Consider the following 18,899-nt stretch of genomic DNA (forward strand, 5'->3'; position numbering starts at 1 on the left):
AACCATGATGGTAGTGATTTGATGATAAAGAAGAAGAAAACTAGAAGGGGTGGAAAAGCAAGAGAAAGAGCAATGCTTCCAAGGATGAATCAAGATGCAAAGCAATTGAGCAAGAACAAAGAAGAGAAAATGGAGAAGATTGCTCATATGAGATGCTATAGTTGTGACACATTGGGCCACCTATCTTCGGGTTGTCCAAACAAGCTTGAGAAGAAGGCTCAAGAAAACAAGGAGAAGCAAGGCAATGAGAAGGCACAACATGAGCAAGGAAGAAAAGGCTCAAGCAAAGAGAAAGTGCTACTCATGCCAGAAAGGGGATACATGGCACATTCATGTCCCCTAGGTAACACTCCTAAGCCTACTTCAATTGATAATGATTCTATGCCTAGGAAGAATGCAATGGTACCTCATTGGTTGCAATTGCAAAACATCCCGCTATTCATACTAAGGCTTTGCCTAAGTATGTTGCTCCTAACTTGAGAGGACCCAAACTTGTTTGGGTACCATCAAAAAGTGGATGATTGTTTATAGGTACTATTGGCATTGGAGGCTTGGTTCAAATGGTATTCATCTTATTAATTATGTAGTCGAGCCAAGTGTTGATAAGTGATGATCATTATCCCAATGCCATGACAAATTGAGTGAAGTCCAAATGTGCTACAACATATAAGTGTCATATTCAAGTTGTGGTGATTTATAGGTTATTTGATGGCTTGCAAATAATTAAGTTGAAGCTTGCTAGTTGTATGATCATGAGCTAACCAAGGTATATTTCTTGTTGATTATTTCATTTGGGTGCATATGAGTTGATTGAATTGGATAAATATGCAATGTTGCTTGCTATGAGATGTTTGAATTGATAAATAGCTTAGTAATCAAGTTTGGATTGATTTGTGTTGGATAAATTCATGAGATGACTTTTAGTAAGTGAATTGAATGGATACATGTCTTGTGGAAGTATTCAAACAAGTTAGTTTCAAGTTTTATTCACATTTGATGAAGTATAGCTCTAGTGATTGAAATCTGTCCTATATTAAAAATCTGAGCTAGCTGAGATCTTAGCCATGTTTGAGTGATCAAAACTTATTGGATTGGCATAAAAATTGGTGTACATGCTATATACTTATGGTATAAGATTATGTACAAATTTCATGAGAATTGGATAAGAGATGCTTTAGTTTTGGAGTGAATCTTGTCAGCTATAGTGCAGCAGTTTTCAGCATGTAGCAGTGGTGGAATAATTGAAATCTGGTAGTAATCTAGAAGTAAAATGAATCTCAAATTTTTACAGCTGCTAGATAACTTAGTGATGCACATCTCCACCAAATGTTGTGGCATTTGGATTTGTACTTTGGGAGATATGCATTTTTTTTTGAAGAGTACAAAATCTGCCAGAAAAGTGACAAATATTGGAGTGATCTAGAGTCACTTTGATTGAAAGGTCCTCAAGTTGGAAACATGTTTATAAGTGGTTGAGGTACTTAAGTTTGGTTTTGAGATGATCTAGAGGCATGACAAGCAAAGAGTACAAGGACATTTGATTGTGGAGTGTACTTTGCACACTTTTGGCACTCAAGATGAAGATCAAGATCAAACTCAAGTTGAAGATGAAGTTTAAGTTCTAGATATGATTGGAGATCATTTGGTAGAAAGAAAAGGACTTAAACAAGTAGAAAGAAAATGACTTAAAGAAGGAATTAAGGTTACTCATTAAGTTAAGTCCATCACTTGGATCAATCAATCAAGCTATTTTAAGTGAGTATCAAGAATGGTTCTTTAGAGAGAGGTCACTTCTCCCTAGTGTAAGGGCTTGCCGCCTATGTGTAGGTAAACCAAGTGTGTTACTTGGAAGGCTAACATGGAAGTGGTGATCCGAGAGACATTTGAGATGCTTAGTTGAAGCAATTAAAAGGATTGATCAAGAAAAGCAAGCAACACCCAAAAAGGAGCTAATCAATATTTCAAGTGGTATTCTCACGTTGTTGCTCTCATGCAAGCATTGATCAAAAGATGAAGCAAGCTAACAACAACAAGAAAGTGTACTTGATCATAAGTGGTATTCATTTCATATGGGTGAAGAATGGAATTCAAAATGGTATCTATTGGTCTTCACCAAGCTTATAATTGGACTTCACATTGCTATTGGAGTAATGAATTGGAATCTATGTGACTATCCACTACTCCAACATAGCAAATGTATCATTGTAATGTGCATGATCATCCCATCCCTTACTAAGTATGCTTTTAGTGCATATAGTTCATACTTCATAGGATCATGCATAACAAATGAAATATTTACATTCATAGCCTACCACTATTGCTTGAATGATTAATTGATCTAGTGGTTAGTATATGAATTTGTTCATGAGCTAAGTAAACCCAAGTACTTGATTTAATTTGGATTGTCAACAAGTGACAAGTACAACATTGACAAGATAACCCTTGCAAGAGGTGTGAAGAAGCTTGTCATTGGTTCAAATCGGACTTGGAAGCTTAGGCAAATCAATTTAGTTCAAGTCAACCATAGAAGCTCATGATAGTGATTAGAGTACACGCACAAGACAACAATGCAAATGGATATCTAGTTTGTTTGTTTCAAGTGGTATCTAGACTTAAGTATTTCATCAAGAATTCACAAGTGATGTCTAGATCAACTCACAAGTGATATCCTATAAGTGGTACTCATGAAGATAACAAAGGTTCAACAAATGATTTTTATTGATAAATCCAACAAGTGGTTCCATACTAGAAGATTCTTTCAAATGGTATCACATCTACACATGGTATCAATCATGCAAGACGATGGTTCCACAAGTGATCCTCAACTTTAAGTGATCATCAAATAAAGAATGCATCCCTCACCTACAAGAGCTCAGTGTATAAAATGGATGACCCATGCTATCACATAGGGGGAGGTGTCACACAAATTGATATCAAGATCAAAGATCCTATGTGTGGTATCTCAAGAAGCCCTACATAAGTTACAAGTGGTATCTATAAGTGGTGTCATTCCAGCAATCAAGTGATGTCCATAAAAAATGCAAGATTCAAGCCTCAACCATCTACCCTAAATGCATACCTTTGCATCAATGAGAAGCACACCTTTTATGAAATTGATGACAGATTGTACAAAGATATGAAAGCTTTGAGATTGAAATTGTACAAGGGGGAGAGATAAGATATGAAAGCTTTGGGAGAGATTGAGACAAAGAAGTAGAGGTTGGACATGGACATGGACATGGACAAAGAGGGAGCAACATTGAAGAAAAGAGATGGATCAAAATTCTTGGACAAGAGAAGCACACAAGTAGGGGGAGCAAGCTCATGAACTTTGATTGATTGCATTTGATATGTGCATATTCATGTGCTTGCTTGCATTGCATAAGTTCTTCAATTCAATATGCATGCTTGTGTGATGTATGCTAGTTGTAGAATTTGATTGACGAAATGAAAACTAGCATGCATATGATTATAGCTAGACACTTGGTATGCTTTTCAAGTAATGCTAGTACCTTGCTTTTAATGTTGATCTCATGAGGTATCTAGTGCTTTTATTTCCAAGTGTTATCTAGCTAACAATGGTGCTAAGGATGAACTTAAAGGTGCAACTCCGATTGGTATCACATTTTAAAGGTTTACTCTATACACCTTAGCTATCATTTGGTAGTAATTACTCTCCCATATTTCCAATCTATGCATATGTGCAAACTTCAAACCAAATACTCTAGCACATATGTAGGGGGAGCTAATACTACCATCTCGGGTTTGTGGTACTTGTCCAAAATCATTTTCACATGGTAAAATTGCTTGGGCAAGCAACATGAATCCAAAAGAGCTTAATTTCCATATCTTTGTAGAGTTGTCATCATTTACCAAAAAGGGGGAGATTGAAAGGTCCTTGTGTAGTTTTGGTAATTGAGTGACAACCTAGGTGGACTAATTGTGTTTATGTGAGATACACAGGTGATTAGTCCACAGGTACATGTGTGTGAGCAACATATGCCATGAAGGTAAAAATGGCGTGGAGATGTTGCAAAGCTCACACATGTGATGATGAAGGAGCTTATTGCACATGAGACATGACATTGAGTCATGTGATCAAGGTGGAGAAGATTAAGACATGACTTGGCTTGATGGACCGGTTGCAAGCGTGAAGGGAAAGTTGGAGGCTTTGGAGCGATGGACCGCGTGGTGGTGAAGCTTGAGCAAGACTTGGCACCGATGGATAAAGAGAATGGTGAAAAGCAAGTGAAATCAATATTGATGAACCAATATGATCATGTGATGATATGAAGTGGATCATATCATTATTGATCGTGTTGGTGCATGTGTTGCATCAATATTAGAGGAGATAGAATGGAATGCGCAAGGCAAAGGTATAACCTAGGGCATTTCATTTCACCGGTCATAGGTGTGTTGAGAAGTTGATGACCAGGTTTAGGATAGATGGCCGTACTATCAAGAGGGGCAAACTTGTTTACATATTGGTCATCTAGTGCCACTCAAGTGATCTAACTTTGCATCGTCGCTAGGATTGAGTGGCGTGGCAAGTTGAGTGGTTAATCCTTTGGAAAATGTTTGTTAAAAGATAACACACATACACATGGTGGGGTACACTTGGTGGTGTTGGCACATTTGCAAAGGAGAAGAAGTTGATGCAGAAAAGGAGTTAGTCGCGCTGTCCATAGAGTGACCGGACGTGTCCGGTGAGGCTACCGGACGTGTCTGATATTTGGACTTGAGGTGAGTGACTAAGTGTAAGCGACTAGATGCGTCCGATCGACGATCAACAAGTGTCGGTGTTTAGCGTAACAGTTAGTCGGACGTTGGGAGCGTCCGGTCCGAAGTGACCGAACGCGTTCGGTCGGCCCAAAACGGCTCTAGGAGCTCTCTAGACTTGACCGGACGCTGCGTCTCCTATGTCCGGTCCGGAGTGACCGGACACGTCCGGTCGGCCCTAAGAGCTTACTGGACTCGACCAGATGCTACGGCTCAGCGTCCGATCATTTCGAACAGTGCGTCCGATGTGACATGTTAGAGAGAGCCGTTGGCAGCAATGGCTAGTTTGAATGGGACACATGGCGGGTCAGCTGTGAACAGACATAGGCAACCGGACGTGTCCGGTCACCACCGGACACGCCCGGTGCAAACGACCTACGTGTCCAGTCGTCCCAAAATTTGCCCAGTGAAGGGGTAGCGGCTAGTTTAGCCCATGGGGCTATAATAGAAGATGGTCTCGGCCATAGCCCAAGTTGAGCACCTCAGGGGACTTTATGTCCATGCTTGTGAGTGCTTGGGAGCCCTCCATCTTATATATGCTTGATAGTGATCATCCGATTGTGTGAGAGAGTGATTCTAGTGTGATTGCATCATGAGGTTGCATTGAGTGGCACTAGATGGTCGTCTTGTAAGCCGGTGGTGCTTGTTACTCTTGGAGGTTGCCACCTCCTAGATGACTTGGTGGTGGTCTCCATCAAAGCCCGCAAGAAGCTTGTGCGGTGCTCCAGAGAAGAGCTTTGTGAGGGGCATTGTGCTCGCCCCGCGGGAGCCGCAAACAGCAACTCTAGTTGAGCGTGTCATTGAGCTACCCTCACTTTTAGGGTAGGTTCTTGTGGCGCTCGACGTGCGGGCTTGGCGGGTGATGCCAATTAGCCGCTGAACCACTAGTGAGCGATCGACACAACGGGGACTAGTGTGTTGGCAAGCATGTGAACCTTGAGAGAAAAATCACCTTGTCAACTTTGTTCTTCCCATTGGTTTGCATCCTCATTACACAAGCTTGTAATTACTTTCATATACATTGAGCTTGTGTAGTTGCTCTTGTAATTAGTTTGCTTGTATAGCTCACTAGTTACCTTCTTGCTTGTGTAGCATAGAAGTAGCTCCCTTGCGTGACTAATTTGGTTTGTGTAACCTTGTTAGTCACATTGCTTAGTTTGTGTAGCTAAGTATTTGTGCTCTCTAATTAGGCATTGGTTGCCTTGTTATTGAGCATTGATAGTGATCTTAGTTGGCTTTGTGCTTTTGCTTACTAGTATGTGTAAGAGCTCCCCGTTGTTTAAAGTACTAGTGGCATAGGTTTGTGTGACCTTGCTTCTAGAATTGATTAGGTGAGCTCTAGCTAGCCCGGCACCTTAGTCACTTAATTAGGATCCTTGTAAGGTGCAAGAGAACTTTGATAGAGGGGTGTAGTCTTGGCTAGACCGAATTATTTTAATTCCGCATTTGTTTCGGTTAGCCGACACGATTAATTTTAGAAAGGACTATTCATCCCCCTCTAGTCCGCCATCTCGACCTTCCAACAACCAACTTGGTTCAAGTAACCAAAAGAACCGCCAAGCCCTACTCCTTCATAACTTTTCTTTTTCAGAGAACATTTTCAAACTATTTTGAAAAAAAAAACTTATTCACATAATTTTTAGTAATACATTTCAACAAACTTTTTCACTAAATCTTTTATATTTAAAACTATTGATGAAATTTCCAATAGACTCCACAAAAAATGTTCTACAAAATATTTTATAGAAAACTTTTTGGGAAATTTTTAAGGAAACCTTCCATGTAATTATTTTCCAAGAGACTTCAAAGATAGTACTTTCATAAAATATTTTTAAGTTTGTTAGAAACTTCTTCATATATGAAAGAGCATAAACTTTAATAGTAACATGAAAATTAACATGCAATAATTTGGACAACAAGTTGACAAAATATCAAGCATGCATGATAGCTCACTCACACACAGGAAAACACAAAAAATTCCCGTGCCGCTAGCCTTGCGACATATTCTATTTTCATGCACTCTTCAAACTTCATTCAACTTTTCCGCTAAACTTTTATGTAGCTTTTGAATTAATGTTTTTTTTGTAAAAACCATCATCAATTTTGTTTAGCGGTGATCTTATAAATCTTGCTAAAATTGTTTGAAGAATCTTTTCAAAAAATATTGCAAAGAAAGTCTCCGTTAAACTTTTTTTTGTAACAATCAAGTTTTCTATAAATAAGTACAAAAGTTAAATAGTAGAGACACGAGCACGTCAAAGGAAAGCCTAGAAAGGTCACCAGAGTCCATGAAGCAATCAAAAAAGAATGGGCATGTAGTGTATTAGTCTAGTAGTGTTATTACATAAGTTATATGACACAGATTGTATCTTTATTTTACAAGTTATTATGTGATGTAAAATGTGTGCCTGTTCATATTTACATGTGTCTATTTGCCTAAGTTACATGATGCAAATTGTGCCTGTCTATAACATAAGTTATGTGGTTTAATAAACTATGCCTATTACATGTATTCCTAACTTAATACAAAACATGTGGAGAGGTTAATTTCTATAGGCATATTACAACATATGAAAAATAAATATATATGTACTCAATCCATTCCAAATTATAAGATGTTTTAGCTTTTCTAGATACATTTCTTTTCCTATGTATCTAGACATAGTGTATATCTAAGTGTATAACAAAAACAATGTATCTAGAAAAGCCAAAATATCTTATAATTTAGAACGGAGGGAGTACTAGTTTTACAACATTATGAGCCTATTATATGTATAGGTTTCTAACGAGATGTAAGGGTGGTGTTCTTAAAAAAGCCACTCGAAGGGATCAACTATAGAGGTTTCTATGTTTTATGAGAGATTTACGCTATGTGGTCGTTATTTGCACAATGAGGGTCCATTTAACTAGCCACCAAAGATGTTGAGGGCTGCAAGAAGAAAATTGCAACATAAGTCCTTTTTCATAACATTGGTTAGGGTTTGGCGAAGAAGAGCATATAGTGACTTTATGGGGACAACAAGACTTGGCTGCAAGCACATAGATGTGTTGTTTTTAGCTATGCCAACATAGGACCTTATGGGGAGTAAATTATCTATTTTATTTCAAATCACATGTTTATGTTCCCTTACATGGTCAAAGCATGCTCACTACCTATCCTCAATTAGTCTTCGAGACAAATGAGATATCAAACAAATGCAGCATGAATCCTTCCATGAGTTGTTTAGGTCGCATGTAAGTAGGAAGAGAACTTCACACATGGTATTTGAGATGAACTTCACATTTACTATAATAGCAATATTTCATACTAATCATAGGCGAATGAAATGTGTGAGGAAGCACCGGATGAGATAAAAATTTTAGCAAAGGCGCACTACTATAGATTGACTTATCACCAACGCATCTACCACTACCGGCATCATTAAAAATGATGGTGATAGCTATCACCAATGGTTTGTAATATGAACTGTTGGTGATGAGTATGGATGAAAACGGATTGGATATGAATGGATATCACTGATATTACATTTGTTTTCATATTTTTGTCCGGATTTGGATTCGAATACGGATATTGTCAACCATGCCGAATAGGATACGATTGTTTGTCGACATCATAAATATGTGATTTGATATTTCGAATATGGATATGGTATCAGATGTTTGAATATCCAGACTCGGATATGGACATATTTGAACCCCTCTAAACGGATTTGGTCTCGAATACGGTCGGAAAATATCCGTACCATTTTCACCCCTAGTGATGAGAGTATCACCGCTGGTTCATAAGAACGTCCGGGTCGATAACTATCACCGCCGCTTCGTCTTACCAACCGACGGCGATAGTCCATCATCACAGTTGGTTTGCACCACCAGCCGACGGTGATGATGTGCTCCTCATCACTGCCGCCTCGCCATATGAACCAGCAGTGAAGACATTTTCACCGCCAGCTCGTTGTATGATACGGCGGTGATAACCATGCTGTAGTATAAATAAATTCATAACTTTTTCAAACAAAGTCAGATGAAAACAAACTTTATATCAAAGTTGTAGATCTCGACGCAATCGACAACTTTGTAGTTGATGACTTTTTCATTTGAAACCATTTACGGTCCCAGAATTCTGTTTGAAGTGCTCAAATTTTGAAATTCAATTTTTTTGAATTGTACAAACAACCCTAGATGGAAAATTGACCAAAACCAAAGTTGTAGATCTCGATGAGATATATAACTTTGTAGTTGACAACTATTTTGTTAGAAATCATTTATAGTCTCAAATATGTATCTGAAGTTTTGAAAAAATAATTTTTTTCAAACAACCTCGGATGGAAAATCCACCAAAACCAAAGTTGTAGATCTTGATGAGAACAACAACTTTGTAGGTGATGAGTTTTTCATTTGAAATCATTTGAAGTCCCAAAAGTTTGGCTGAAGTTTTGATGTTTTGAAATTCAAATTTGTCAGACGACCTCAGATGGCAAACAACTAAAATCAAAGTTGTAGATCTCAATTAGAACAACAAATTTGTAGTTTATGACTTTTTTTATCTAAAGCCGTTTAGGGTCCTAAATATTCATTTTAAATCCTAAAAAGTGAATACTAGGGGAATTGATATGCTATATAGACACAAGTGACTTAGGGGTGGAGTGGTTAGAGGAGAGTGGTTAGAGGAGCTAAGGACAAAGGTCTAGTGATAGGCTTCCTGGTACCGTGAAAAATAGCGTGGAGCTGGAGCTAGAGCAGCTTCCTAGTACCGTGAAGCTGGAGCTGGGGGGCTTCCCAGGATTGAAAATTCAAATCACCACTGGCTGGTAATACGAATCGACTGTGATAAGCTAGTATCACCACCGGTTGCAAACCTCCTGTGATGAGAATGTCATCACCACTGATAGCTTACTACCGAGACCGAAAAGCGCTAGTGATGGGCTTTACGAACCACTTGTGATTGGTCAGAATGTAGTAGTGGCGCAAGTGATGATTGCACAAGAACATAATAGATACACAATAAATTGATTTGATTTTCACACTGAATCCTATTATGTGGATAGGTATGTTTAGAATAGTGGGGTTGCTCTAGTTACAAAGTCATCATGTTTTCAAAAGGGAAACCAATGATAACATCATAGCAGGAATTTGTAAAAGATGTTTTTGAATTGAACAATAACCACAAAGGAAATGTTGTTGTTTCCAAGTGTGATTGGGTTGACAATCATCTATAGGTAGGGGCAAAGCCACGTTGGTTTTCCCTGGTGCACGCGCACCATGCTAAAATAAAAGTTTGCTAATATCTGCCTTAAATTTTCCATGTATTTTTTTTTCAAATTGTATACATTACTTTATGTTTGATAGGGTGTGCACCTAGATTGGTTTTGAGCTAGCTTCGCCCCTGTCCGCAGGACAAACTATTAAAAACTGATCAATGTGCGATCACCACTATCAACTTTAAACATTTATTCAGTATATGTGAAATAGCATTAGATGAGCCTTACATTCTAGCATCACAAGTATTTCAAGTCTTCTATGTTCATGACCAAATTGATACTGATTGGATTGATTTTCTTCAGTCAAAACCAAGAGACTTCTAGGACATGGATAATATGGAGAGTGGGCACCTAGAGAATGGCAATGGAATTGTGTTGATGCCTGGCAATGTGATTATGGAAGTTATTAATGGTGCTGTCCCTCAGAAATAGACGATATAATTGTTGAGCCACAAAATGAAAATAAAATTCTAGGTAAGTTTCTTTGTGCAAGTGGCTGCCATATTTTGTTATTGTTTACCCATGAAATATTTTCCCATAGTTTGTATTGTTATTTATATAAGGAAAGATTACTAATTTCTTTGTACTTTTTTAGGATAAAACGTAAAGTGCGAGAGGAGATATATAACAGGGATGCATCCATTAAAGAGTATGAGTAGGAATTAGAAAGACTGTAACAAACGAAAGGAGGCTGCAATCTTTAGTCTTCCTAATATGAACACAGTGGTGCATCCTTCTCAAACAAACAAATGAACAAAGGTTGGTCTAGTTAGACTAGTGTCCTTTGAACAACATATTACAATAGTTCTTACACCTTTATGAAGTACTAATTAATGTGATCCTATGCATTTTCGTGGAGTATCATTGTCTTCTGGACTTCTGACTGATATGCACATATTTCATAAAACTCTGGTAGTCCGTCGGATGTCCTCAGGGGAGCCCAAATCATCTAGTTTTTACAACACATACCATCATTCACTCATACAGGACCTGACCTGGGATGTCCCAGTTCAAGCATTAAAACATTTGATACAAAATATTATATATTGGAATAGAAGTGTGTAAGTATTACAAATTTAAGTTACAAACCATTATTAAAAGTGTTTCAAACTTAACTCTCAAGCTCATGAGTTTGTCGAGTAGGGATAGCACAACAAAAATTAAACAAGTAAGAACAACAAATTCAGGACCATATCATGCCCATAGACATGATCCTAAGCATGACAACACATCTAGGGGTGCTACTCCACATGGGCACACATACAGTACAAGCAAAACTCAATGTACTATAGATGCTCGCCTGCAATAGGGGATTAACAAACTCTGAGTACTCTATTCTACTCGGTAGGACTAAAATCAGCTAAACAATGACACATATATAAAGACTCCATGCTAATGAAGGCTAAACAAGGTTCAAGGTAAGTTAGCAACAACAATTGGATAGAAACTTGCACAAAAGTTTACTAAACTTGATCCTCACTTTCAAGTCTTATCCCAATATTACTATACATCATAGGATCCATGTTGGAAGGACTATCCTAAATCGCACAGTTGATTAATCATCACTAGTCAATTCATATATACATAATATTCCTCTTGTTACTATGATGTAGGATAGTGACCAAGCGGTACTCACAGCCAAGAGGTAGGTGTGACGATTCGAACTCATTTACATCCAGCTAAGTAAACCTAACCACAAGACATATGCATGTCAAAAGACCACATATGGAAACCTATCCCACACCTACACAACCAAAGCATGAATTGGTCTGCTACACCCAAGATCTAGTCCCAACATGATATCACAAGCCCAACATAGTATCAGGGGGCACACAACACTTGCTAACATCCCACGCCCAGAATGCGGTTAGAAATTCAAAAGTTTGCGGTAGGCAGGTACGTAAATTTACTAATAACATCCATCAATATGTGATTAGTACGTTCAATACTTTATCGATAGTCCAACAATAAACAGTCCTCAAGTGAGCACAATCAAGGCAAGCCTGTTGGCTTAATTAACAATCGCCTAGTCTCAACTTAGGTCATGATTCATGATATCAATAGCTACTCCAAAAGTAAATAAAGTAGGCCTATTTCTCATCAACAATGACAACATTTGATTTCCATTGAAGTTTAAACATAGCTAAGCATAACTAATATCGACCTACACATACTAGTTGGGTACGAGGATCGATAAAACAAGATGCATGTGTTATGATATTTAAATATAGATAAGGAGTAGGGTTAGATGCTCTTGGGTTTGCCTTTATGTTGCTGGGATTTATAGTCCCTCCTCAACTTTTGGGGATCGTTCGATGGTCACCTCGTCCGTGTGCACCACTTATGGCTTAGCATTTTCAACTCCTACATGAATGATGATATGATGCATGATATGGGATGAATGCAACACATATGCAAAGATGAATAATTCCAATCCAAAACATATGCAAGCATAGAAATTTACAATACCACTAGTGGTACACCAGATTCCCAACTCAAAGTCCATGTTTGAACCTCCAATTATGCTAAGCTCACCAAATATGAATAACCCCAATAAAGATTTGTATGGAAAAGCTTTAATACAATTCAACATTTATAGGTGATAGCTTAATATTTCTCTAATGAGTAATTTTACACATAACATTAACTAAATCCTATTTTTGCCAAATAGTAATTCAGTTGCACCATGTAGGAAATTAAGCATTAAATTATGTGAATATATTAACTTTTTTATCGTAATATCAGCTGAGCAATAGAATTAACTCTATGATAAATAAAATTTACTTCAGTTAGGGGTAAAACTTTTTCTCATCATACATGCATTCAAAACTAATCTCTATTTTTCATAATTTTACAAATACAGGAAATCCTAAATAAATTAAATAACATATTAGATAGACTTAGTTTTCCTAGTGAACTGAATAAACATTTTTGGTGACTTAATTTTTATTAGATAGATTATAGTCAAATATAACAAAATTGATTTTGCTACTTTAGGATTTATCTATATACTTTCAAAGAGCCCACAATTCAATAGCAGCCCACAAGTGATACTTGGCATGCTCGCTTCTGCTAGTTGTGGCTACAGCTGCAGCAGCCACAAGACATAGTGTCTTGCAGCTGTTGCAGCCGCAGCCATAGCTGATCAGGCTGACTACTCTTAGCATGATTCAACATTAGTTTGTTTCACTAGTAGAATAAATGATCTAAGCAAGCACTGTATTGGTGTATGTAGGTATGATGTTGAAACATATAGATGTGCGCTTTTCTCTACTATTATATGTGCAATTTCAAGACTATTAGTATATGAAAAAACTACTAGGCCCCCTTTGTAACATAGGATTCATAAATTTATAAAAATCCTCGTGCTGCATCTTATCAAAGTTTATAAACACTATAAGATACCCCGCGCGGTTGCTACGGAAATTGCTAAGAATTTGGAATGAAATTAAGCGAAGATGATGTGGACAGCTTACAATTAAGAGATTGGAAGTTAGTGGCATGACATGGCTATTAGTGAGAGATGATATGGATAGTTAGTGGGGATGATGTGGATGGCTTGCATATTGAGATAGACTTGTAGTCGGGATTAGCTTTATAGGAGATATAGAAGATATAGATTAAGAGATTGGAAGTAAGTGGCATGACATAACTTGCATATTGAGATAGACTTGTAGTAGGGATTATCTTTATGAGACATAGAAGATAGTGATTAAGAGATTGGAAGTAAGTGGCATGACATGACTATTAGTGAGAGATGATGTGGATAGTTAGTGGGGGATGATGTGGATGACTTGCATGTTGAGATAGACTTGCAGTGGGGATTAGCATTATAAGAGATAGGGATTAGCTTTATAAGAGATATAGAAGATATAGATTAAGAGATTAGAAGTAAGTGGCATGATATGCCTATTAGTGAGAGATGATGTGAATAGTTAGTGGAGGATAATGTGGATGACTTGCACGTTGAGATAGACTTGTAGCAGTGATTAGCTTTATAAGAGATAGAGATTTGAGGCGTATTGACTAATTAAATTAGTTTGAGTGAAAAAAAGAGAGAAAGTGAAATTATTTCTCCCAAAACTATTTACACCACAAATAACTCATAATATAAGTTTTGTGAGATAAAATAATAAATCATTTGTTACGGGCAAAGGTAATTGGAAAACAAGTTTTGGTTGAGTGACAGCCTATGGCGCCACCGGAAGTGGCGCCAATTTTATTGTGCTAATGTGTGACAGTATGCATGATTTATTAGTTGCACCACGTGATCTAGCGTGACCAATCAGTAGTCAAGGCTGAAATAATTTTGATAGATTATTTTCACAATGTTGATTAAAATATAGGTTTAAAACTCACATATGCTTCGAGTCAAAAGTCGTTCATGCACTTTCAACGATTCTGCGCTACTTTCCACATGTGTATTCTTGGTTTTCTAGGGATCTCACGGAGCTACGGTGCCGTTGTGTATGAATATGGCAGGGGTTCAGGGGTTTTTTCGATCTGCATGAGAAAATCTTCTTTTGAAGCGGGAATAGCCGAAGGTTGTCTAGCCACCACGGATCGAGTTTGTTTTGGTTTTCTATAGAAGCACTCCCAGCAGATTGCACCACAAATCCTTTTATCCTCAGTAAGTACTATCCATTGCTTGTCTGATTGTCTCCACTGACCACATTCACTAAACTACATGTGTACATTTGCAGGGTGGCTTGGTTAATTCAACTTTCCACAAATGCATAATATTTTCATAGTGAACCAGTTCACCGATGTAGTATAAAAAGTTGTGCACTTCTATTTTTTATTTTTCTTTGGTATGTGTAAGAAAAATGGACCCTAGGCCTATTTACTTTGGATTTTGGTGTTTGATGACCAACACAACCAAATTGGACTAATGAATTTGCAAGTAATTATTTTATAGTTCAATATGGTGCAAGACGTGACTTGGACGAAGGCGACGTGATGATCCGATGATCAACACCTTAAGCAAGACCCTAGAAGCACAAGAGAAGACTCAAGATATCAAGCAAAGTCCAAGCACGAAGATAGGAACCAAGCCGGACGCAAGATCGCGAAGATACGAGCTCACAGAGGTGACCGAACGCTGGTAGGCGATCGACAGGACGCTCCGATCAGTGACTCGAATACAATAGGCATCGGCAGCAGTGACCGGACGCTGGCGGCAAATCGACCGGATACAGAACTGCACCGTTCGATCGAGTACATAAAGGTTACAGAGCGGCGAAATTGCGACCGGACACGTCTGGTGGCATGTGACCGGACGCTGGCAATGTCCGATCAGTTGATCGTGGCTCTAACGGTCGGGACGACCGGACGCTTCCGGATAGGACGTGATCAACATCCGGTCAATAGCAGAAAAGTGGGATTTTGTCCCTAACGGCTACTTTCTCAGTGGGGCTTATAAATAGACCCCCCAACCGACCATTTGAAGAGTGTGGAGCTGAGAAAACATATCTAGGGTGTTGATACATCATTTGAGTGATCTCCACATGTATAGTGCTTAGTGTTTTATTAGGTGATTAGCGTAGGTGCTTTGCGAAGTGCTTAGGTTGATTAGACCACCGCTTATGCGCTTGCTCTAGGTTTAGGCCTAGTGTTTAGTAAGGTTTGCATACCTATTACCACTCGATGCTTACGCACACCATTGTTGTACATTAGAGGGGCTTGTAGTCTTGTGAGATCACACCAACCGCATTTGTGGTGTGGCTACCACCGTGTACCGGAGGGAACAAGGCCCGTGGCGTTTCGGCCAGAAGCTTGATAGTGAAGACGGCAGGGAGCATCCGGAAGAGGCTTGCCGGAAGGCACGTCGGAGACCCACTTGCGCGTGGGGAAAGGCCTGAGGCTATCCACAGAGTTACCCGACCGGGAGCTTGGCCCTTGCGAGGGATTCCTTGCGAGAGGCTCCAACGAGGACTAGGGGGAAGCTTGTGTGCTTCTCGATACCTCGGTAAAAATACCAGAATCATCGATCGGAGTTTGCATATCTCTACCTTGCTCTTTAGCTTACACATTTACATTGATTGTATTACTCCTTTTACGGTAGAGATAGCAACACACTAGCAAAACCGAAATTGCACATTTAGATAGTTTATCTTTTGCATAGGTTTTGCTAGGGTTAGCAAAAGAGGCCATAGTTTAGAGTTAAAATTTTAAGTTGCCTAATTCACCCCCCTCTTAGGCGTCATGGTCCCCTACAAGTGGTATCAGAGATAGGTTGGCTCAATTTAGACCTTTGGCTTAACCGTCGTTGAGCCGATGCTATTTAGAGGGTTTTGGATGGATACCTCTAGGCCTCCACAGTTTGACAGCACTAACTTCCCCTATTATAAAGCTAGAATGGCTTGCTACCTTGAGGCGGTTGATTTGGGAGTTTGGAGAGTCACTCGTGACGGGATGAAACCTATTAAGAATCCCAATAAACCCACAAAGAGTGAAGAAAACGAAATACATTTCAATGCTAGAGCTAAGAATGGCTTGTTTGAATCTTTTAGCATGGATGTATTTAACCAAGTGTTCACTTTAAATATGGCTCATGAAATTTAGTTAAAACTCCAAGAGCTCCATGACGGCACATATATTGTCCGTGAGCAAAAACATTGTCTAGCTAAACAAAATTATGATTCCTTTACAATGAATGATGATGAGCTTGTTCATGATATGTATTCTCGTTTGAATCTAATTATCAATGAACTCCATTCAATAGGACTAACAAAGCTAGATGATGCGGACATTGTGAGGAAGATCATCTCTATGCTACCACAAAAGAAATATGCAAGCATCATCACCATCCTTCACAGCATGGAGAACTTGAGCACCATGACCCCGGGCATAGTCATTGACAAGATAGTGGCATTTGAAATATCACGTAAGATGGGTCAAGACGAAGCCTCTTCATCGAGCAAAGGCAAAGCTCTCGCATATAGCGACAAAAAGAAGATGAAGGGCAAGCATGTTGAGACAAGCTCAAGCTCAAGCTCCTCAAGTGAAGATGAAGAAGAAGATGAGGACGATGATGATGAAGATTCAAGTGATGATGATCAATCTTCGTTCTCCACCTTCGATCTTGATGAAGAATCAATCAAACTTATCAACAATGTGGAGAAGATGATCCAAAGGCTCAATGTCAAGGGTGTGCCCATCCAAATTCAAGATCTCATTTTCACCAATCAAAGAAATGAGCAAAGAAAGAGACGATGATATGGATGCGGCGAGTTGGGGCACTTTGTGGAAGTTTGTCCAAACAAGCCCACACCCAAGACAAAGAAGAAGGCATGCAAGAACCAAGCCCTCACATCAATAAGGTCATGGGATGATTCTTTAAGTGAAGAAGAACACTATCACAAGAGGCGAGGCCACAAGCACTCATCATCAAGCTCTTCTCGTATGTGCCTTATGGCATGAGGTAATGAAAGCTCATCCTCTAGTGAGAGTGATATAGTGATGATGAAATGCCTTCTTATGATGAAATTGTGCAACAAAATCTTAATTATGCTAAAGTTTGCACTAGTCAACAAAAGAAGCTTGAAAAATTAAAAAAAAGCTAGATAGTTCACAAGAAGCATACAAAACTTTGCTTGAACAATATGAGAACTTTGCTAATCTCAATGTTGAACTATCTACTAAAATTGAGCAACTTGAGGCTAGTGCAACAACAAATGCATGCACAATCAATGATGAGCAACTTGTAAAGAAAAATGAAAAATTAAAAGAAAAGTTAGCTAGCTCACAAGATGCTTATAAAAGTTTGCTTGCTAAAATGGAAACCATGTGCAAACATTATGAGGAGCTAACTAATAAAGTTGCTAATCTTGAAGCCGTTAGTACAACCCCCACCAAGGCATCTAAAAAGAAAAGTTCTATCTTTAACATGTCTAAAAGGGATGCCTCTACTTCTTGTAATGATTTATGTTTAGACTCATCTTTGTGCAACCAAGTTTGTGTTGAGAAAGTTGTTATAGATACATGCACACAAGAGGTTGCAAAGAAGAATGAGCAACTCAAGCAAGAAGTAGCTTGCCTCACTAAAGACTTGACTCAAGTGAAAGGCAAGGCGAAGCAAGCCCAACTTCATCAAGATAACACCATCAAGGGAGTGAAGAAGCTTGATGAAGGACAAACCATGGTTTGCTACGTGTGCCACAAGGAAGGTCACAAGTCCTATGAGTGCAAGGTGAAGAATGGGAGAGGAGCAAAGAAGAAAGAGAAGAAGCAAACAAGCAAGCTCTCCAACACCTACACCAACAAGGTGCACAAGAAGGCCTCCACACCATACTTGTTAAAGAATAAGAAAAATGACGAGGTGGTGGCCATCAAGGTGAACAAGCAAGCCAACAATGGGGTCAAATGCTTTTGGGTGCCAAAGGAAATAATTTCCAACATGAAGAGCACTAAGAAGGTTTGGATCTCGAAAGGAAAGTGAGAAGTCCAATGGACAACGGGGAATTTGGAGACTTGGCAAAGTATGGATGCATTTCATGGGGGTATCATGATGGACAAAATCATTGCCAAGTGGGTTAGTGAATACGATGGACCCAAATTCCCCTTCCCATGTTAGGTAACTAGATTCAATTTCCTTCAAGTAGTATCAATTTGCATTTCCTACAAGTGGCATTTCTTACAAATTGGTATCTTTAAGCATCAAGTTACTTTTCATGCCTATGTTTGCATTTGCATGCTTATAGCTTTTGTCATGCGTACACTAGGTATATCTTATGGTAGGCTTGCTTGGTTTCAATCTTAACCCTTGGAGCAAACCTACATGGTTTAAAATTGTTTAGGAGCACGGCACATAGCTTGTCTTTTGATTGTTCATCTAATATGTGCCAAAGTCCAAATTATAGA

This window comes from Miscanthus floridulus, chromosome 11 (assembly GCF_019320115.1).
Source record: "Miscanthus floridulus cultivar M001 chromosome 11, ASM1932011v1, whole genome shotgun sequence".
Lineage (NCBI taxonomy): Eukaryota > Viridiplantae > Streptophyta > Magnoliopsida > Poales > Poaceae > Miscanthus > Miscanthus floridulus.